This window comes from Pongo abelii, chromosome 18 (genome assembly GCF_028885655.2).
Source record: "Pongo abelii isolate AG06213 chromosome 18, NHGRI_mPonAbe1-v2.0_pri, whole genome shotgun sequence".
Taxonomy (NCBI): Eukaryota; Metazoa; Chordata; class Mammalia; order Primates; family Hominidae; genus Pongo; species Pongo abelii.
Genome location: NC_072003.2, coordinates 35616379 through 35639618, shown reverse-complemented (window position 1 = coordinate 35639618; position 23240 = coordinate 35616379). Strand labels below are relative to the sequence as shown.

The 23240-nt window shown below is 41.4% G+C and overlaps 1 pseudogene; it reads left to right on the top strand.

Annotated features, from left to right (window-relative positions):
- The window catches only part of LOC100455105 (cyclin-Y-like protein 1B), a 28322-nt pseudogene extending 5734 nt beyond the window's left edge, over window positions 1–22588 (top strand).
- Window positions 22589–23240: the final 652 nt, after the last annotated feature.

Here is a 23240-nt window from a genome sequence, read left to right as displayed (position 1 = left end):
TCTCTGTTTTATTATTATTATTTTAGTATCCTTATGATTCAGATGTTGGGCCTCTTAGACCAGTATTTCTGCATTGATCTTTAATTTCTTCCCCTCCTATTTTCCAGTTTGTCTTTTGTTCTGCTTCTTAGAGATTCTTTGACTTTCTGTGCTAACCCTTCTATTGAATTTTTTTTATCTCCTTAAGGGTATTTTAAGATTTTTTTTAAAAAAAGTTTTGCTCCAGAATTTTTACTGGTCCCAAGACTTCCTTTTTCCTGTTGTTTTGATCTCTCATTGAAGGCTTCTCTCAGATGGGTGGTGGTCTTAGGCTTTTTCTATTTGGAAGCAGGACCTTTGTTCACTAAGGGGTCTCATTGTGGGGATTTTGAGGTCAAGCCAGCTTTTCTTTTGGGGGACATCAGTGTATTATATGAGAGTATGAGGGTATTTTCTTTACAATGGTTCAGTTTTCTTCTGAGAAAGGTCTCCTAATTTTCTGCCTGGGCAGTGCAAGCATGGCTGCTGGCTTTCTAGAAGCAGGGTTGAGAAGGAAGGTGGAGTTTCCATTTGTGTGTGCAATTTAATCCCATTTCCTAGGTTTCAGCCCTAGTAGCTCTGAGCCCAGAAACCCTCAGGTATAATATATCCAGAGAATGTGCATACAGATTCCTTATAAGATGGGAGGGGAGGTGGACTTGGGGCTCTAAGCACAGCTTTACAGTTGACCTTGCTGGCTTCTGTTGTATGTTTCACCCTACCTTCCCAGGTACCATGTGCTTCTGATTTCAGAGCCTGGATTGGGTTCTTCAAAACAAACAAGATTGCTTGTTTCTGTTCCAGTCACTCCCTGTCAGCTCCAAAGCTGTGCTTCCATGTCAGTTGCCACTCCTCTATCTGCTTTTCAGCTTGCAGCATTGACTCAGAATCATGTGCCGTCAATCCTGTCTCCTGGTCCTGTGTATAATGTTTATTTTATGACTAATGCTAATGAGATTTCAGAAGGAAGAGAAAATAAATTTCTGGTCAATCCATCATATTTAATCCAAATTTAGAACCCTTATGTAAGTGTAAATCTAAGTTTAAATTCAACATAATTATGATATTAATTCAGACAATTTCTATTTATACCTCCAATAAGCATATTACACTTTTCCACTCAGACCTTGTGTAAGAATTCTATTCAAACTCCACATGCCATGTGGTCCCATTGCTGTGCAACATAGATGGAGCTGTTTTTGTTAGGGTACAAAGTGTTAGAAATTTTTAAGTTAGCTAAAAGTCATTATTTTAAAAATATCTAAAACATGTCTTGTAAAAAAAGTGGGGAGAAAAAAGTGATCTTGAGAGTTGAGCATGGTAGCTCACACCTGTATCCCAGCACTTTGAGAGGCTGAGGCATGCAGATCACTTGAGGCCAGGAGTTCGAGACCAGCCTGGCTAAAATTAGCCCAGCATGGTGGCACTCGCTTGTATTTCCAGCTACACAGGAGGCCGAGGCAGGAGAATTGGTTGAACTTGGGAGGCGGAGGTTGCAGTGAGCTGAGTCAGGCCACTGCACTCCAGGGTGGGAAACAGAGAAAGACTTCCAAAAAAAAAAAAAACCACAAACACATATGTGTTCCTTATACGAAATTTTAAATAGAACAAAATGGGGACAGATATCACCTAAAGCTGTACCAACTAGTCTATGTTTTGGTGCATTTTTTTTCTCTTCTTTTTATTCTCATATATGGATTTTTCCTCAGAAACAACTTTTGTTATGGCGTAGTATTACCCCTAATACTAGTGACCTTAAGGGATACCTTCTTTGACTTTGAATGAAAGTATCTCAATGAGTCCATTTTCATTTTTCATGCTATATTTGTTTTTTGAGGCAATAATAGTATCTACATTGACACACATACACTGTTAATGTAAAGTATATATATTAATAGAATAGCTTAAGAGACATAAGAGTTTAGCTAGAGTTAAAACATTTCTACCTTGAAGGAGAATTTTGTCCTTCAAATAGTAATATTGTTCAAAAACATCTGGGATTTTTGTTAAGTAGTAAGTGAATTTATAGTAAAAAGCATCTGAAACAAGCAAAATGGTGTTAGACTGTATGGATATTTCTGATTATTGGCTACAGGCAATTTTTAAATACTGTGTACTTTCATAAACAACCACTAGATCTTCTCCCTACCCTGTCTTTCATGTACTTGTGGGAGACCCTGATGGAAGAGTGTGATAACATGATGTAGACAAGCATATCCCAATAGGAGGAAGGAAGGCTCATCTGAGTTATTTTTTTAAAGCTACAATAATTGGTATTTTGTGGTTTTAAATAATGCTATTGATCTCTTCAACTATTTGGTGACTAGGATTTGGTTACTGCCATTATTTTTAAGAAAGAGCATTTTTTTTCTTTTTAGATGGAGTCTTGCTCTGTCACGCAGGCTGGAATGCAGTGTCATGAGCTCAGCTCACTGCAACCTCCGCCTCCCGGGTTCTAGCAATTCTCTGCCTCAGCCTCCTGTGTAGCTGGGATTACAGGCATGCCTGCCACCACACACGGCTAATTTTTGTATTTTTAGTAGAGACGGGGTTTCACCATCTTGGCCAGGCTGGTCTTGAACTCCGGACCTCATGATCCACCCGCCTCAGCCTCCCAAAGTGCTGGGATTACAGGAGTGAGCCACCGCACCCAGCCAGGAAATGCATTTTCTTAACATAAATGAGGCAGTTTCCATAGTGGCTATCGCACTCTTGACAAGTGAACAGATACGTTTAGAGTGTTTTAGAGATAGTTTATTTTCTAGAGGGCTCAAAAGGTTCACTGTCACCTCTCTGATAGCACTGCAGATAAATTTTCACCGATGTGTAACTGCAGGAAGACTTACCTTCCAAATTGTAACTGATTTAAATAACTTGTCAAGCATTTATTGAACTCCTGAATTTCTCCCACATTCTGTGCTCAGCAGCTGCGGTTAGGAGAGGAAGGGCCCTCCCTCCCCTGGAGAGGCTTACTTTCTCACCAGGGGGATCCTCTGCAGGCAATTACTATCATGTAACACTCAGTGAATTAGACTGACGAGTACACAAAACTGGAAGTGTTTTGTGATGTGGCTGCTGGCAGAGGGATCCCAGAAGGCAGAGGAGGTGAAGCTTGCTGGGACAAGGGGGAAAGTAATAGGTATTCTGGGCAGAGAGCAGCATGAATGAGGCAGGACAGTGCCATGATGTGTGTCAAATAACTTACAGAATAAAATCAATCAACTTTTGAAATGAATGTAAAGTATTCTCGGAAGTTCTCATTTGAGTCATGTAATAGCAGTCTTACGTAAACATGAAGTGAAAGTTAAATTCCCGTAGTTGTTTTCATCATCTGATTTCTAGATGTGAGAGAGTCTTAAAGCAGTACTTTTTCTATCTTCCCCCAAGGAAATAGGCCCAGAGAGACCTATAGCCCCTCACTTGTTTGGTCACTGAGCCGCCCTGGCACACAGGGTCTCTGACTCTAAAACGCTGGTTCCATCACACTGTCTCTTGAATGAGTACACTTAGGATTAGTAACTTAGTGAATGTAGTATTAGGTCTTTATTTACTGCAATAAAAATGCTCTTGTGCCAATATTATTTAATGTATGACATTTTGTTGTAGTTAATGAATAACAGAAATAGAAAATCTCAGCTGCCTTTTACTGCATAATAAAAAAACATGGAATGTTATTTTAAACTTTTCCCATTATTTATAAAGGGAGTTCATAATAGAGGCTTGCCAGTTTTGATGATTGGTATCATAGCAAGGGCGGCGTTTTATAACCCATTCCTCAAACATCATCTGTGGAAGTTAAGCGCCTCCAATGAGTTTCCCATAGAGCTGCTCACGGTACCACACTCAGGCAGGTCATGGGGCGTAAGAAATACCTTAATGCTTTATTGTTTGACATTTTGACTAAGGAAAAAAGCCCACACTTTTGTAGGTTCAGCCTGCTGTAAACATTTTTCTCTATCTTCCTTCTCCTTCAGATACCTCCATGGCATCTTGACAGAAAATACTGCTCATGTTCCACCATATTGCTAGGTAACAGCACAGTCAGCCAGCCTGATCTTAGACACACACTAGAAAGGTGAGTACAACGAGGCTGCCAAGGGCCGAGTGACAGACCCCCATATGCTAAAAGCATCCCGGCCATCCTCTGTCATTTCAGCCATTTGGTTGCCCTTTTCAGCAAGCAGTTTAAGAAATTGATGTCAATGATATATGGATTTCTGGGACCTAAATGTGAATTTTCTGTTTCTCTTTTAACCTTCAATGCTGTGTGGTAGAAGGAAAAGCCAGACAGCAAATAAGCAATCCCAGAAAAAGCATAGCTATTTATTCGATGCATTCATGTTATGAGAATGTTGAACCTAATGGGAAGGAGAAGCGCCTTTTATTGGCTGTTTCTGGGAAAAATTATTAGTTCTTTATGGGCTACACAGCTAAGACGATGGGTACTACTTTGGAAACTACTCTTGGAAGAAGGAACGGCTTGTCCTCCAGTGGTACCATAGTGTATCTGCATTTACATTTTCCCATCATGCATGAGCACTTCATAGGCCACAATCAGACATGCCTTTTCAAAACACCCTTGAATGATGGGTTCAAGTTTATTTAAAAAGTCACAACAAAGCCCAGTTCCATTGGAGGTGTCCAGGGAATATTATTAACATCTCCTTAGATTATGAGTGTTGATTTTTGGGAAAACAGTTTGAGAACTACTATCTTAGCCTAATGTCCTTATCCCTAACTTAACTTTCCAGTCTATAAACATGACTCGCTTACAAGGTTAATTTTGTTTCTAATGTACTAGCTTTTTAAGCTAATTTGTCAGTAATTTCCACTTTAATTAAAAATGGTAAATTTATGCTCATAATAATGTCACTTTCCTCTCTCATGTATAACAATTATCGAGATCAAATTCTGTTTCAGCAGGAACTGGACTCCACCTATGTCTAAAATCCTGAGGTTTGGCCTCTATGGAGTCATCACCTAACGTTTGTATTCAGCCCTAAGTAAAAAGCCACTGTGTTTTGGCTAGAGTCCCTAGTTTCTTCTGATTTCAAAAGATTCTGATGTTTCAGTATGCAATTCAAAAGTAGTTTTTAAGCTTCACCTTGCTTAAACAAGTAGAGGTTCTTCTTTTTCTTCCAGCATAGTCTAATTCTTATAAGTTTTTTTTAAAATAGGATTTTTTTTCTTTTTTAGAGATGGGGTTTTCCTGTGTTGGCCAGGCTGATTTCAAACTCCTGGGCTCAAGCAATCCACCCAACTCAGCCTCCCAAAGTGCTATGATTACAGGCACCAGCTACCAGCCTGGCCTAGAAGTCTGTTTTTGAAGTACAGTTAGTTTTAATTTGCTCTCAAATTTTAGAAGGGATCATTTGGTATATTTACTTTTGATGAAATGAAGGTTTACTGAGCAAATTAATAGAGCAAATTGGCTTTTTGGAAAGATTTTGAAAAATGTTTTTCATGGTTAGTAGTCCACTGTTCTCAAAGGGATGAGTGAGCCATATTAGAATCACATATACATGTTTCTTCAAAATATATGTCTGCAAACACATGCATCTTCCCAGCTCCACATTCCTTCCATCTCTGGGCACTCACAAGCCTTTTAGTAAAATGTTTAAGTATGTGAGGCATCATTATATGGATAAAAGTATCCCAGATGATTCTGACATTAACCCTAACTCAGTCATTCCCAAACTGCTGCACATTGGAATCACCTGGGGAACTTTGCCAACAACCCTGATGCCCAAATCATACCCAATGCAAATTAAATCAGAATGTCTCCAGCTGGCAGTAAGGCTGTTTTTAAAGCTCCTCGGGTGATCCAGTGTGCAGCAAACATGGGGATCACTGCTTCCTTTGCATGGAGGAGTGATGGTTCTCATGTATAAATTACACGTTTTCCCAGTCATTTGCTCTTCTTTCTACCCATAGAGCCTTTCATCTGTGCAAGTCATTTCTATATACATGTGCATATGCTTAAATTTAAACCTTACCATAGTGTTTCTTGAACACCTGCAGTTCACAAAAGCACTATGTGGGGACCTTGGGCAAATCAGTTTGAAGCCTTGGTTCTCTTATTTGTAAAATGGGTGGTTCATGGAGTGTCATGTAAGGTTCAGTGGTCTTTTCAGCATGTAACTTCAAATTCTGTGATTTTGAAATCAATTTGGAGATGAAACTGTTTGAGGCACTATAGAAATATCCATCTTAGATACTCGTAATGTTCTAAGGCCTACTTTTTACAACTCAAATTTGCCTTCTCAAATTATTATGAGCCTCATTTTAAAGGCTGAGGGCAAATGGAAGCACAGAACTTATCCAAGAGAAGCCCGTTTGCTGACACACACCATCTGAGGATGACTTAGGACCACAGTAACATACATCTGAAGAGTTGTATTTGTTCACTAATATTTTGTTTAAACGAATGTGGAGATACCTGTCATGAACATTGTATGATGCAGAGTTACACTGTGTATTTAGTGCTGCTTATATCAGGAGAGCTAAAAGTGTCATTAATTTTTGTGTGCATTATGCTTACCAATAAATTTTCTGCTAATAATTATGCATAGGTGATTTTAAATTACTTTATTTGGTGTAAAGCACATTCATTATGTGCTTTTATGGAAATAATGACAAATGGGTGAGTAGGTGATGGTGAACTAAATCAGCTGAAATGCAGGGCTTAGCCACTTAAAAAGCAAAACATTACTGTATGGCCTAAATAGAAGCATATGTACACATAGATGTAAGTGACTTGCACAGGATGAAAGGTTCTATGGATGGAAGAGCAAATGACAGGGAAAATATGTAATTATTTATATATAATAACCATCAGCAGAAACATCTTCTAACAGCATATTGCTTAGCATTTTGGTTCTCCTATTTTCGCTATAAAGCCAGAGAGCTAAAACAAAAGAAAAGTGCTCATACAGTACTGTTTCAAACAAGATGATTTCACGGCCACTGAGAGGGTTCCCTTCTCCCCCTTTTAAAAACATATCTTCAGGCCAAACAAATGATAAAATCAGTTCTTACAAATATATTTTTCCCTCCACAGTGTGACTTTGGCAATATGTTACAACATAAAGCACAGGTGAGCTCTTTGAAAACCTGCCTTGTTACTCCAGCTCATCACTTTGTATAATATGACACACACTATTAGGTCATAACAGTAGATATAAGCTGTAGAGTGTTTATTTTACAGTATTAAAGTGAATCATTTGTGGGTTTTTGTAAGACTCTTTTATCTCTTAAATTATTGAGGGTCTCAAAATGTATTTGTTTATGCCTTGTTTGCAATTTATTGTAAAGAAGAAAGAAAAAGATGAACTAGGCTCATACAAATATATAGTAGGAAAAATGTGTATTTTTAAAGCTTTCAGGTAATTGTGGGTATTCTTTAGCCACACCAAAACTTCACAAGTGCTGATTTATTAAAATAGTTATAATGGGATTGTACATATCGATGAATTCATTCCACTAATACTCACTAATACTCACTGATCTTTCTTGTACAATAAATGGATCTTTCCGCTTACCGGCTTTTATAATATTATGCATTGGCTATTTGGAAAATATTAATTCATGTTCATCTATAGTGTCAAAAACTCACTTTCATTAGTATCACAATGATTATAAAAATGTCTTCAAATATTTACATGCTGTCAAGCTCACAGTAGTAGGTATGTGTTTTCCAAGTCCTGATTTTTAGCTTGAAAGTGTTAGCTTTATTATACACAACAAATACTTGTTATTCTCCTTGAAATGACAGAGTCACTTGACTTCTTTTTGAGAATGATAGTCAGTCATACTTTCAGATAGAAATGGTGTTCTGTGAAAAATTGGCTTGTTCAGCTCACAATTAAATCACAAGTGCTTTTCTTTAACATGACCATACTTCAGCATGCAGACGTGCTTTATGTGAACTTCCTACTTAGAATACTAAAAAGAGAGTTCAGGATTTAATAACAACATTAATTTTTACTGTTTCATCAAGGACATTCTTAAGTGAAGCAGGCTACTTTAACAAAAACTGCAAGGGGCAGTGAAGAGTGGAATGAATTCTAATATAATTTGGTACCACGGCCCTTATTCACACTGAGAAAACAGCAGTTTTACCCACTTTTGCTTTTATGCAATCATTACAAGTGTTGAACAGTAAGAAAGCAAGCAATGTCTTACTACTTTTAGAAAGCAATAAATTATTCTTATGTTTTATTTTCAATCAGCTTCTCGGGTTGAATTAGTATCTTATAAGAACATTTAGGGCCATAGGTGGTGGTTGACACCTGTAACCCCAGCACTTTGGGAGGCCAAGGTGGGAGAATTACATGCGACCAGGAGTTTGAGACTAGTCCGAGTAATGTGGCAAGACCCCATCCATACCAAAAAAGAATTAAAAATTAGCTGAGCATGGTGGTGTGCACATTTCATCCCAGCTACTTGGGAGGCTGAGGCAGGAGGATCGCTTGAGCCCAGGGAGTCAAGCCTGCAGTGAGCCATGTTTGTACCACTGTGCTCCATCCTGGCTGAAAGAAAAAACCCTGTCTCAAAAAAAAAGTTCTGACATTATGGGCTTCTAGGGAATCTCAGGGGTCCACAAACCACATTTGGAGAACCACTGGTTTCCTGAATGAGCACACAATGTGTTAGTTTTTTAAAGTCCATTAAAGACTGGCCTCTTTTAAAATAAAAAGGCAACTAAGTTTGTAACTCAAACCACTTAAACAAATATGATAGATGTATACTACAGGAAGATTTGGGAAATCTGAATCTCATTCACATTTATTAAAAGTTCTAAAAACTTTATTGGCAACCACTATTGCTTCATAAAATGTTCTTGTGTTCCAGCATGAGGTTAGAGGAGTGAAAATAGATATAGTTTATTACCATTGCCTGTTAGTGGGGGTCAATATTTAAAGGGAAGTCTGGCTCATCAATGTAGAAAAGACTTCACAGTTCAGGACATTATGTGCTGAAGAAAAAGAGGTCAAGAAACCCTCTGAAGGCCAGGATCCAGGAGAAAAATTTGCAAAAACTGTTTTGGTGAACAAATTTTCCCAAAGCAAACAAGGTGTGTCTCCCTCCACCCTCCATGCCCTACTCCCAGCAGTTACTTTACTAAGATGTTAATAATTCCTGAATTAATTTCATAAATGCACATTCTTATTTTATAGATATGCAAATAGATCTCTGGCTATTTTTGACGAACCAATACATCCACTTCCAGTAAGTGTCACTTTGTTTGAGGTTCCATTTTTATCTCATAGAGTTGTATTTAGTTCATGCTGAAGTCAAAATCACCCACCTTTAAGTCTTCCCTCTGTTGTGTCTAATCATCTTATATAAGGAGTGTTGTCAAGTGGGCATGCTGGAGTAAGAGCTGACTTGCAGCTTTGTTTAATTAGTGCACTAAGGGGAGTAAATATACCATCCAAATAACAAAATGTGTCATTTAAAAAAATAATTTTCTATAGCACCAAGCAATATAAATATTTGTAAATAGTCCTGACAAATATGCACAATCTCTGTGAATAGAACTAGAAAACAATTTAAATTTAAATCAGTTTAAATGCTATAAAAATTTAAAAACTTCCTTCTTCACATATGATAGCCACAGGGCTACCATAGGGCCTATGTTTGCAGAAAACCAAAAATATTTTAAGATCCTGCTGTTTATATTTTTAAAATTAAAAGACATTTATCCCATCAAAATTTTTGTAAGGGACGCGTGGGCACAAATGTGAACACTGCCATCTTAAGAGTTCTTAAAAAGTTTTCTTGAGTGGATATTTATGTTGCCTTTTTTCTTCTTTCAGCAAGGAAAGGCTCCAGGGAAATCCTTCTAGCATGATCCCGAACGCAACTGTATTTTCAGATATTTCTGTACTCTTTTTCTAGTCATAAAACTAACAGCTCCATGTGCAATCATAGCTTTGGTAAGACATTTCTTATCTATAAAGCATCTTTAACAACTGGTCTCCTACACAGGGTATGGCCGTGTTTCTAACTAAAAGTAGATTCCTGGAATTATCATCAGATCTTTTAAGAGAAATCTGTGCAAGCAAAGTAAATACACATATTTGAGTTTAATCATCATTATGGTTTAAAATCATGCCATTGCTTTTCTTATAAGAGAATAAATGCTATTAAAGGCAGCAGGAGAGATTTCTGGTTTCTCCTTCAACAGATTCCAATGTAGATCTAAGCTGAGTCCCAGGCCATATTCCCTGGGCACTTCTGATGCATGCTGTGGACTGGGAGCTGCTGCTCTGAATGCTTTGTTGTTCCTGCTGACCTCTTGTGCCTGCTCCATAAATTGCCCAGGAATGTGGTACCAGTAAGACTTGGACACAGGCTTCGCTAGATAGCCTGCTAAGCCGCAGCTGTATCCTTACCTCTACATCATTCTCACAGAATTCCTGTGGTGAGACTCATTCTGAATATGAAGTCCTCTTCAGATGGCTGGGATTGGTTTACCCCTCCCTACACTAACCTGTAGAGGAATGTCAACCATGCAGCCAGGAGAGAAAAGATACTTAGAGCAGTAAGTACCCTCTCCTTTAGCATCTGGCTAGAGCTTAGAAGAGAAGGCTTTTGCTGGGCACCTGCATAGAAACCCCTCCATGGGCACTGGATGAGACGCAGGCCTCTTCATCGAGCTGCAGGCCATTTGGAATGCTCAGCACCTGCTGGCAGGAAGCAGGAGTGGAACTTCCAGCTGGAGAGAGAGAGAGAGCTGATGCTGGAGGGAAAGCTGGATTGGAAGAAGGGGGTGTTCACTGTAGACAGGCTAAATTTGATGTTACTGTAAGATAGCAGACTGGCTGTGTGCAGTCAACATTTGGATCATTGGGACTGAAGCATGAATCTGAACTGGAAATAAGGAATAAAGAGTAAGAGCACCTGCTCAAGGCTGGGCACAGTGGCTCACACCTGTAATCCCAGCACTCTGGGAGGCTGAGGCAGGCGGATCACCTGAGGTCAGGAGTTCGAGAGCAGCCTGACCAACATGGTGAAACTCTGTCTACTAAAAAATACAAAAAATTAGCTGGGTGTGGTGGTGGGCACCTGTAATCCCAGCTATTCAGGAGGCTGAGGCAGGAGAATCGCTTGAACCCGGGAGACGGAGGTTGCAGTAAGCCGAGATCGTGCCCCTGCTGTTCAGCCTGGGAAACGAGAGTGAAACTCTGTCTCAAAGAAAAGAAAGTAGCTGCTCAAATGCAGAGAAAGTGTTTAGAATGAAAGTGGAGAAGCCAGGCATGGTGGGACACACCTATAGTCCCATCTACGCCGGGGCAGGAGAATCACTTGAGATCAGGAGTTTCTGTCCAGCCTGGGCAGCATAGCAAGTCCCCATCTCTAAAAAGGAAAAGAAAAGGAGGACAGAAGATAGCTGTGTAAGGACAACCAGCATGTAAGGGACAAGCCCCCAGTAAAGTGGCTAGAGTGGGAGGAGGAAGAGCACGAGAGGATAATAAAAGAAGAACAAACGGATCAAGATAGGAAAGGCTGTGGTCACAGTGCTAAATGTTGCAAGAAGTTGTCCGTTCCATAAACACCCCCTGGATGCCGACCCTGTCCCACTCTTCTAAGTGCTGGGGTAGAGAAGAGGACAGGTTGAACACAGTCCTTGTCTTTATGAGCTTATGTTGTAATGAGGAAAGCATTTTTTTTAGGTTATGGAAAATAGCAAAATGATAAAGCAGGATAAAGACAGAGTGACGGGAGGGGCTCACTATTTCAGATAGGATGATCAGGAAGAGCCTCTCTAGAGAGGTCACATTTGAACAGTGACCTGACTATAAAGCGAGGACGATAAGGAGTGCTGGCATGACAGGCATTGGGATGAGTGCGAAGACTGAGACAGGAACACGTTTCATGTGTGTTCAAGGAATAAACAGCAGGGCCCCGCATGGTGAGAGGAATGAAGGAAAGAACAGAAGAGATGAGACCGCACAGGCAGTGCCACAGCTCACAGAGCCCTTTGGCTTGCAGGCCATGGGAAGGAGTTCAACCAGTTTGATGGGGGCACTCATGGTAGATCTTGAGCAGGGGAGTGCAGTGTTCTTAATTGAAGAGGTTATGGCGACGGCTTTGGGGAGAGTAGACCACAGTTGGGAGGAAGACTGGGGCAGAGAAGAGGACCAAGAAGCAACTAGGGTGATATAGGTGAGCCGTGACCCATGGTGGCTCAGAATCTGAAGCAGGCAGGCTACCAGTGAAGGTAGGCCTAGAGGGATTGCACACAGATTGGAACAGGGTAACTCACATGTAAGTATTAGTCCCCAGGGGCTAGGCCAATGGCAATTCCCTGGACAAGATTAGGGCCAGCTTGGGGAGTGGAGCCTTAGGGTGAAGGGCTCTGGTTTGTAGGTGTCAAGACTCCAAGGCCCTCGGCAAGAGGAGTCTCAGGCAAGTGATGGGGGTGGGTGAGGTGGGTTAATGAGAGATGGGAGGTGAGGAGCTGGCAACAGGGCCTGATGCTGTAAGCAAATGAGAGGATGCCCCTGGGGAGCTATGGGGCGCAGGATGGGAATAGGAAACACATTTGTATTGGGGGAAATCTCTGGCAGAGAGGGAGAAAGTCTTCAAGAAGAGGTGACTTGGGGAACAGTATTCTACAAATGTGGGATGGGATCCACTGTGCTGATAGAAGAGTTGGTGTTAAAAAAGGAACTTTCTCACTGACCCAGGAGGGCAAGTGGTATCAGTGAGTGTCAGCAGGTCCAGCTTACCAGTAAAGGTGACAGGAAGGTGAGGCCTCACCAATGCTGTTTAAGTGCTCTCTAATGAGTCCTGTGGAGTTGAACCCTGGGAGGGAGGGTCATTCCTAGGATACCCGATTGTGCAGTGTTAGGGGGAAAGAGAGCAGAATCTCTCATAAGAACATATCATGTTCGACAAACATGAAGCAAGTGCAGGGAAAAGGGAGGAATTGCATTCCTGTTAAGTTTCAGCTTTCTGTAACAGCTGTTCCTGATAATAAAGTATGTTGCTGAGAAAAAAAAAAAAAAAAAAAAAAAAAAAAAAAAAAGAACATATCATGTTCAAGAGCCATTTGATTTTGAAAACACAGTTGAGTTTGGAGAACATTGCCAGATCTGAGCCGCCAATCTATAACCTTCAGACAATAAATGAACTCTCTTAAAATGAACTGTTCTCCTTTGGTCTTGATACAAAGACGTCAAGTAGCATAGAGGCATACTGTTCTGCAGAGCACCATCTGGGGTAGCAATGCCTCACAGCTCACCTCTGTAACCTTCACTCAGCTGGTCCCTCACCCAGTTCTTTATAGGATAGAGACTGGAAAGATAGAAAATACTTTCTGAGATTGTCTCACAAACTGCTTGGCAGGTTGAGAGGAACCCCAGGCATACAGAGGCCGACAGCTGTCTCTACCTAAAAACCAACAGAATTGACTGAATGCAGATACTGTAGGACAAGAAATGAGTTTTCATGAAGTGATTGTGGAGACATGGAAAATAGGGGCTGTGAGCAGGACCCTCCTTTCACACATATGCGTTCCTTATCAAGGCACTGAATATGGAGATTATTTCTGAGCCACAGACACCTGCACTTGTCATGCTGTCTGCACAGCAGGCATTGGGAAGTGCTCTTGACCCGCAGTTCCTCAGCTGGTGTCCCAAGAGTGGGTTAGTTATTGTGAAAAGGAGAAGACCGCAGTGTTCTCAGTATCACTTGGGCATTACATTTTCAAGCATGGCCCACCTGTAAAATTCCTACCTGCCAGCCAGGTGTGATGCCGCACACGGACGGCACTGGAGTGTTTCCTGAACAACATTAATCTGCACTGGGCTTGAGTTTGTGCTGCCTTTCATAAGTGTGAAGGTGTTAATGGTGCCTCTCTTCATGCCCACAGGGATGTCCAGTCATCCCTGTGACTGAAATTGGGCTGGAAATGTCTATGGGCAGAGTAGGCTGCAGAGGTTTCTCACTATGACTGTGATTTGGCCTCTTGCTTTGTCTGAGCAAAGTCTCTGCAGAACATAGGAATAAAAGGCATGCATTTTCTGGTCAAAACCAGAAGAAATCTTTCATTCTTAAATGTTCGTATCACCACACTTAATCTGAACCGAAATCAAAGAGCAGCGCTCTATTTTGCAGGTGTACATCAAACGACTTTTAACTAATGCTAACATCGATCTTTGTCCTACTAATTGGAAAAAGATTGTCCTTGGAGCCATGCTTCTTGCCTCCAAGGTTGGGAGAAATCGTGGTCTGTGGAGTGTGGATGACAGCCGGAATCCCGAGGACATTGCAGTTGAGAACATGTGAGTTTGTAAGGTTTTGGCGAACAGTGTAACCAATTTCCATACCTCATTTGCTCTCCAAGTTAACATTGTAAAAAATATCTTTATAGGTTTGCTTGTGCAGATAAAGGAAATAGGCGTAAGACAACAGACTTCTCTCTATCTAGCTTTAGTGTAACAGTTTATATTTTCCGGCATTCGTGGTAGGTCTCGATGTGTTATTGTTGTAATAACCTCCTGGATAAACTGAAAAGTATTTTTCTGATTGTTTTTTGGCAAACCTCTTACAAGTGTACTATGAGAATGACACAGTACAGTAGATATCTTTATAGGTTTTTAGAAGCTATCTGCCAGTTTCAGTCCCTTTTTAAGGGGCAAACATCTGGCCTTTGAAATAATTGGCCACTGTTAAGGTCTTAAGGACTCTGGACTATGGAGAAGTTTTAGCTTCAACCTAAGGCCCCCATTGTGTAGTTGCTTTTGCTGGTCCTTTCCTCCCCCTTTTATCTGAAGATCTTTTTTTATAGGAACCTTGAGATATGAAGTTAAATAGCCATAGATTTCTGTGCCCTGGCCCCTCCCCACTGAGAGTGTTGCATGTGTTTGGAAATCAGCCTGATGAGTTAGAAGCTCCAACGTTCACCTCCTGTGGTGTGAAAAGCATTTCTGGGGCATCTCCCCGTGCCCACCACACTCACAAGGCTCCATGGGTACATCCGCGGCAGCACTCAGGTGTCTGGAGTTGCCCATGACAGTGCGAGGAGCCTTGCAGAGGCATGGGGTTCCTCCCAGATGCACCAACACGACACAGCTTCACCAGGACTCCCTTCCAATCCGGCCTCATGACTGCTGTGAAGGGACGGGCCCTGGAGCTGGCAGGCAGGGTGAGCAGGGAGGTGTTTCCAGCAGAGCCTTCCTGGGTGCCCGCTGGACAGTGAGGACAGCTGTGCAGGCTGCATCTGTGCAAGACAAGGGAGCAGCTCTTGTTCACATTGAGCAGCAGCAGCCCATCAAGATCATTCCAGGCAGTGGCACAAGTTAGTTTTGTGACCTTTGTCCATGACTCCGGATAATACTGTCATTCTGAATCACCTCAGTGTATGTCTGCAATTGAAGATACAGTGTATATTGTAGATATACCTCAGTGTATATCTACATTTAAAAATGACCCCTTGTGGCTGAGCTCAGTGGCTCATGCCTGTTATCCCAGCACTTCAGGAGGCTGAGGTGAGTGGATCGCTTGAGCTCAGGAGTTGAAGACCTGCTGAGTAACACAGTGAACCCCGTCTGTACAAATTTTTTTTAAAAAATTATCCAGGCATGGCGGCAGGCAGCTGTAGTAATCCCAGCTACCTGGGAGTCTGAGGTGGGAGAATTGCCTGAGCCTGGGAAGTTGAGGGTGTAGTGAACTGTGATCACATCACTGCACACCAGCCCTGGGTGATGGAGCCAGACCCTGTCTCAAAAACAAAAACAAAAATCTATTTTTGCCACCACTTTGCTAATAGTGTAAACCAAGTGATCATGGTGGTATTTCTGGTAGCGATTTTAGCAAAGAGTGTGACCGCAAATGAATTTGAAACTAACGGAAGTACTTCGGATGTTGCAAACCCTAAAGTGGCCTTGCTCATAGTCATCCATTTGAAAACTGGTCCCTTGAAGGAAGCACGGTTTGTGACTGCCTGAGTTCTCCTTGCCTGCTGCCTAGCCAGAGCTGATTTATTAAGACAGGGGAATTGCAATAGAGAAAGAGTTTAGTTCATGCAGAGGCAGCTGTACGGGAGACCACTTTTACTATTACTCAAATTAGCCTCTCCAAAAACTCTGGGATGGTTTTTTAAAGAATAATTCGGTGGGTAGGGGGTCAGAAAGTGGGGAGTGCTGATTGGTCGCATCAGAGATAGAATCAGAGAGCGTTGAAGCTGTCCTCCTGCACTGAGTTGGCCCCTGGGTGGGGGCCACAAAACCAGATGAGCCAAGTTTGTTGATTGGAGTGGTGCCACCTGATCCCAGTACAGGGCCTGCAAAGTATCTCAAGCACTGATCTTAGGTTTTACAATGGTGATATTATTCCCAGGAGCAATATGGGGAGGTTCAGACTCTTGCAGCCTTCAGCCGCATGACCCCTAAACCATAATTTCTAATCTTGTGGCTAATTTGTTAGTCCTGGAAAGGCAGTCCAGTCCCCAGGCAGGAAGCAGGTTTGTTTTGGGAAAGGGCTGCTACCGTCTTTGTTTCAAAGTTAAACTATAACCTAAGTTCATCCCAAAGTTAGTTTGGCTTCTGCCTAGGAATCAGCAAGGACAGCTTGGAGGTTAGAAGTTAATTCAATAATTCAAGTTATACATATATATAATTCAAATATATATATATTTAAATTTCTATAGACTTATCGACATGTGAAGAGAAAATTAATTTTGGAAGTAGGTTCAGCTGGGTTTTAAGTTCAGCAAATTAGATCACCACATCTTGGCTCGTGGTCTAACTGTCCCCCTTACAGGAGAACATCAAGCATTTGTTGACTTAGCCAGTGGGTAAAATATTAAAAACTTTCAATAAAATATTAAAAACTTTCAAACCAAGAAACCAAATGTATTGTTCAGATACTGCTCTTTTTTTTTTTTTTATTTTTATTTTTTTTTATTTTTCACACCTGGTATGGCGAGTTTCGTTTATTCAGAATTTTCTTATTTCCATGTAAATCACATTCACTGACATCAACCTGGCTTAGATTCTTTTTTTTTTCTTTTTATTATTATTATTATTATTATTATTATTATTATTATTATTTAGGCTCTATGGTACATGTGCGCAACGTGCAGGTAAGTTACATATGTATACATGTGCCATGCTGGTGCGCTGCACCCACCAACTCGTCATCTAGCATTGGGTATATCTCCCAGTGCTATCCCTCCCCCCTGCCCCCAACCCACAACAGTCCCCGAAGTGTGATGTTCCCCTTCCTGTGTCCATGTGTTCTCATTGTTCAATTCCCACCTATGAGTGAGAATATGCGGTGTTTGGTTTTTTGTTCTTGCGATAGTCTACTGAGAATGATGATTTCCAATTTCATCCATGTCCCTACAAAGGACGTGAACTCATCATTTTTTATGGCTGCATAGTATTCCATGGTGTATATGTGCCACATTTTCTTAATCCAGTCTATCATTGTTGAACATTTGGGTTGGTTCCAAGTCTTTGCTATTGTGAATAATGCTGCAATAAACATACGTGTGCATGTGTCTTTATAGCAGCATGATTTATAGTCCTTTGGGTATATACCCAGTAATGGGATGGCTGGGTCAAATGGAATTTCTAGATCTAGATCCCTGAGGAATCGCCACACTGACTTCCACAATGGTTGAACTAGTTTACAGTTCCACCAACAGTGTAAAAGTGTTCCTATTTCTCCACATCCTCTCCAGCACCTGTTGTTTCCTGACTTTTTAATGATTGCCATTCTAACTGGTGTGAGATGGTATCTCACTGTGGTTTTGATTTGCATTTCTCTGATGGCCAGTGATGGTGAGCATTTTTTCATGTGTTTTTCAGCTGCATAAATGTCTTCTTTTGAGAAGTGTCTGTTCATGTCCTTCACCCACTTTTTTATGGGGTTGTTTGTTTTTTTCTTGTAAATTTGTTGGAGTTCATTGTAGATTCTGGATATTAGCCCTTTGTCAGATGAGTAGGTTGCGAAAATTTTCTCCCATTTTGTAGGTTGCCTGTTCACTCTGATGGTAGTTTCCTTTGCTGTGCAGAAGCTCTTTAGTTTAATTAGATCCCATTTACTGAATGGGCAAAAACTGGAAGCATTCCCTTTGAAAACTGGCACAAGACAGGGATGCCCTCTCTCACCACTTCTATTCAACATAGTGTTGGAAGTTCTGGCCAGGGCAATTAGGCAAGAGAAGGAAATCAAGGGTATTCAATTAGGAAAAGAGGAAGCCAAATTGTCCCTGTTTGCAGATGATATGATAGTATATCTAGAAAACCCCATTGTCTCAGCCCAAAATCTCCTTAAGCTGATAAGCAACTTCAGCAAAGTCTCAGGATACAAAATCAATGTACAAAAATCACAAGCATTCTTATACATCAATAACAGACAAACAGAGAGCCAAATCATGAGTGAACTCCCATTCACAATTGCTTCAAAGAGAATAAAATACCTAGGAATCCAACTTACAAGGGATGTGAAGGACCTCTTCAAGGAGAACTACAAACCACTGCTCAAGGAAATAAAATAGGATACAAACAAATGGAAGAACATTCCATGCTCATGGGTAGGAAGAATCAATATCATGAAAATGGCCATCCTTCCCAAGGTAATTTACAGATTCAATGCCATCCCCATCAAGTTACCAATGACTTTCTTCACAGAATTGGAAAAAACTACTTTAAAGTTCATATGGAACCAAAAAAGAGCCCGCATCGCCAAGTCAATCCTAAGCCAAAAGAACAAAGCTGGAGGCATCATACTACCTGACTTCAAACTATACTACAAGGCTACAGTAACCAAAACAGCATGGTACTGGTACCAAAACAGAGATATAGATCAATGGAACAGAACAGAGCCGTCAGAAATAATGCCACATATCTACAACTATCTGATCTTTGAGAAACCTGAGAAAAACAAGAAATGGGGAAAGGATTCCCTATTTAATAAATGGTGCTGGGAAAACTGGCTAGCCATATGTAGAAAGCTGAAACTGGATCCCTTCCTTGCACCTTATACAAAAATCAATTCAAGATGGATTAAAGACTTAAATGTTAGACCTAAAACCATGAAAACCCTAGAAGAAAACCTAGGCATTACCATTCAGGACATAGGCATGGGCAAGGACTTCATGTCTAAAACACCAAAAGCAATGGCAACAAAAGCCAAAATTGACAAATGGAATACTGCTCATTTTTAAGCAATTAACTCGTTACAGGGGTTACTCTGAAAACAGCCAGATTTACTCTAACTGTGTACCTATTAATTTAGCCTTGGTGAGGGCGGCTGGATGACCATGTGGCAGAGGACAGCTCCCAGCCCTTTCCTCTCCCACTGTATTCAACTCCCCCAAATCCCATTCTGGCCAGGGGTGACAGATGCTGAGCACTTCAGGGTTGCATTCCCAACTCAGGAGCAAGACTGCGTGTATAAGGCCAGGGCCCTACTAGAAAGCACATCATAAAATGGGTTTAGTCTAGCCAAAATGTCTCTCCTTGATTTTTCTGCCTTTCAAACTTTAAAGAATATCCTTGCCCTGTCATAGTGGCAGTTTCAACTCTTCATAATACTAAGGTGAGCAGAAACTTGCTTTATACCCCCTTGACATAGCCTTGTGGGCTGGAGCAGAGGGAAGGAGATTCTTTTTGCCATGGAATGCAGCTTGGTTATGTATTTATTTGGGATGATTCCTTCTTGTAGCCTTAGAGTTTTTCCTCCTCTGAGATAATAGGGTGGCTCTCCATGGGTCCATTTGTTGCCATGGTGATGTGCCCAGTCCTCCTGTTGGTGCTTCTCTACTTCAGTAAGCCCTTTCCTGTTATTGTCCTGGTAAAAATGCCTGGAGGTCCTTCAGAGCTAATAAATGGCACCCATCATTCCTGTCATGTGATTGCTATTGTGGGGCTCGTGAGTGAGCATGGAGTTCGAGCTGTGCAGCTGCCCTAAGGGAACTCTCAAGAATGAGCCCCGAGTCTGCAGCAGGAGTGCAGAAGAGGCTTCCACCTTTCCCTCATCCCAAACTTGGGGTGCTGGGATGCAGAAGAGACCCCAAGCAGCTGTGTCTTGTTTGGACATTAGTGTAGGAACCCGACCAGGCAGCCTTTATTTGTTTCAAAACAGAATTTAGAGCATCCTAGTAGCTCAGAATGGTATTTTTTAAGTTAACCCACTTGACTAGAATTGTTCTATGTTGCTTTTATTGTGTTTCTCCTCCCCTAGGAGCAAGATGGAGAAGTGTTTCTTGGAGCTACTTGAGTTTAATATTCATGTATCTGCCAGTGTCTATGCAAAATATTACTTCGATCTGCGTGCCTTGGCAAATGACCGTGACCTGTATTTTCTATTTGGTTTTCTTCACAAAGATAAAGCACAGAAAATGGAGGTAAGGATGTGAAGTCACTTAGTGGAATTTTCCATTGGCCACAAAAGCCAACATCTGTTACAAAATCATATTAAGTAGTGATTAGGAAAATGAAAGCCTTAAAATTAACAGACCAAAGAGCTTATTTCTTTGGTATCATATTTCTTATCTGTTATGGTTTATAGAAGGATCAATATTCTTTATTAATTAATTAATTAATTTTTTGTTTTTTGAGACAGAGTTTCGCTCTTGTTGGTCAGGCTGGTCTTGAACTCCTGACCTCAGGAGATCCACCCTCCTCGGCCTCCCAAAGTACCGGGATTACAGGTGTGAGCCACCACGCCCAGCCAATGATCCTCCATATACATTTTTTTTTTCTGAGACGGAGTTTCACTCTTGTTGCCCAGGCTGGAGTGCAATGGCACGATCTTGGCCCACTGCAACCTCCACCTCCCGGGTTCAAGCAATTCTTCTTCCTCAACCTCCCAAGTAGCTGGGTTTACAGGCATGCGCCACCATGCCCAGCTAATTTTGTATTTTTAGTAGAGACGGGGTTTCGCCATGTTGGTCAGGCTGGTCTCCAACTCCTGACCTCAGGTGATCCGCCCACCTTGGCCTCCCAAAGTGCTGGATTTACAGGCGTGAGCCACCGCACCAGCCAATGATCCATATTCTTAAAAAATTATTGATATTCTTTCTGCTATGACCATAATTCAGAATATTTTTAATTAAATTTAATGTGATTTTAAAGGGTTTTGTTTTTAACCTCTATCCATTCAGACAACAATACGTGAATAAATGCAATTGTATTCCTAATTATATCTGTATACACAATGCACTTTACCACTCTTGACTGTCTTTTACTTACACAGTTTGGAAATTTACATCATTGTCTACTGTATATAATACAGTGCAGTCCCGTGAGTTTATTAGACAAAGCAGTAGTGGCTGAGAGACCTGTACTTAGACTGTACAAGGTGCCAGTGTTTCAAGTACTGTCTGTAGGAAGGTCATGGGTTTTTAATGAAAGTGGTAACTTTCACGGGGCAACGTAAGGTTTATGGCTTATGACCCTTGGTGAGTATACAGGAAAATTACAACTGAACTAGACACATATAAAATTGGCACTTTCTCTGGTATCTTGGTGGTACTTTGGAATAATACATTTTTCTACCACAATGTGCAAGTAAAGTAGCACCTTATGGTGTTTCAGTCATTAGACTTCTTGGATGTTCCAAAATAGCCCAGCACACACCTGTCTCATTACAATTTGCTTTGAGTATATGGTAACTAATAAAGATTGGGTAGAATTTGAATCTCTGAGTAAATTGATTTTTTGGCACCAGTGCATGTTTATTATGTTGAAGGAACAGGTGTACAGGTAGCAGATGATATTGTTGTTAGGATCTTGTCACAATACTCTTGAAATATTTGAGAGTCCTATTTCATTTTTTATGTAATGGTATCATTAAGCGATGAGCCCAATTTTAAAATAACTTAATAAAGTAAGTTCCTCTTGGCTCTGGCAATCTATTCATAGCCCTTAAAAGAGATCACCTTAGTGAATGGGCAGGGAGTAGCATCCTCAGAACCTGACCCTGTAAACCTCAGCCAAAGCAGCTGCAAAGGAACCATCTAAAGGAATCTGTATGTGTGGCTTCTCATCAGCGGTGCCTTTTAAAAAATGCTGGAGCCCAGCCGGGTGTGGTAGCTAATGCCTGTAATTCCAGCACTTTGGGAGGCCAAGGTGGGTGGTTCACAAGGTCAGGAGATCGAGACCATCCTGGCTAACACGGTGAAACCCCATCTCTACTGAAAATACAAAAAATTAGCCGGGTGCAGTGGCAGGCGCCTGTAGTCCCAACTACTCGGGAGACTGAGGCAGGAGAATGGCGTGAACCCGGGAGGCGGAGCTTGCAGTGAGTGGAGATCGCACCACTGCCTCCAGCCTGGCGACAGAGCGAGACTCAGTCTCAAAAAAATAATAATAAGTTGGAGCCCTTTTTTAAATTATACCTCTTTTCTCTTTGATTTACTTTCCTAGGCTAGGTCACGGCCATGTGAATACAAAGACTTGCATCGAGATGCCGCTGCAATGAAAAGGGCTGTCAGCATGAACTTCATTGGTATTCGGTGCTCTAATGCCATCTTATCTTAAAGAGAGAAATTGGCCTTAAAAGACCCTGAGCTTCTCAACTGTAAAGACTAGAAAATATCACTTCTGCTGAAAGAAGCAACAAAATTAGGATTTTCTTTTTTTTCTTTGTTTTGTTATTTGTTTTGTTATTTGTTGCTGTTGTTGTTGTTGTTGTTAGTGTTTAGGATTTTCATTGAGAGGAAGCATCTTCCAGTTAGCCACATTGTGGAACTGGGTGATGGTGGTATGAACAGTGGGTGCCAGGTGCTTCCTACCCTTCCTCTTTCACTGGGTCCAGATGACATTCCTAGGGCACCACCTTGAACAACTCTTGGGGAGAAGGAGTGTCACATGGACACAGCACATCCCAGCTCAGAGTCCACAGTCACCCACAGTCTGAAGCAGGTGCCAATAGTGTCCACAGTCTCCCACAGTCCCTAGCAGGTGACAGTAGTCTGAGCTGAGCTAGAGCTCAACAAACTTTAGAATTGGCTCCAGATTTGTGAGAGCACCTGGGTTTGGTTCTCTGTCCACTGAGGCACTGAATACATGATGGCCCAAAACTCAACAATGACTGGGAGAGAGTGGCATTGGGGCAAGGCTGTCATTACTCCAAGCACCAGGGTGGCTCAGGCCTGCTCATCTAGTCTTTGGAGGGAATCTGTGCATGTGAAATGAGGCCCCTACATCATGGTTATAAAGGAAGAGATTAAATCAGCTCATCTTCCCCCAGGC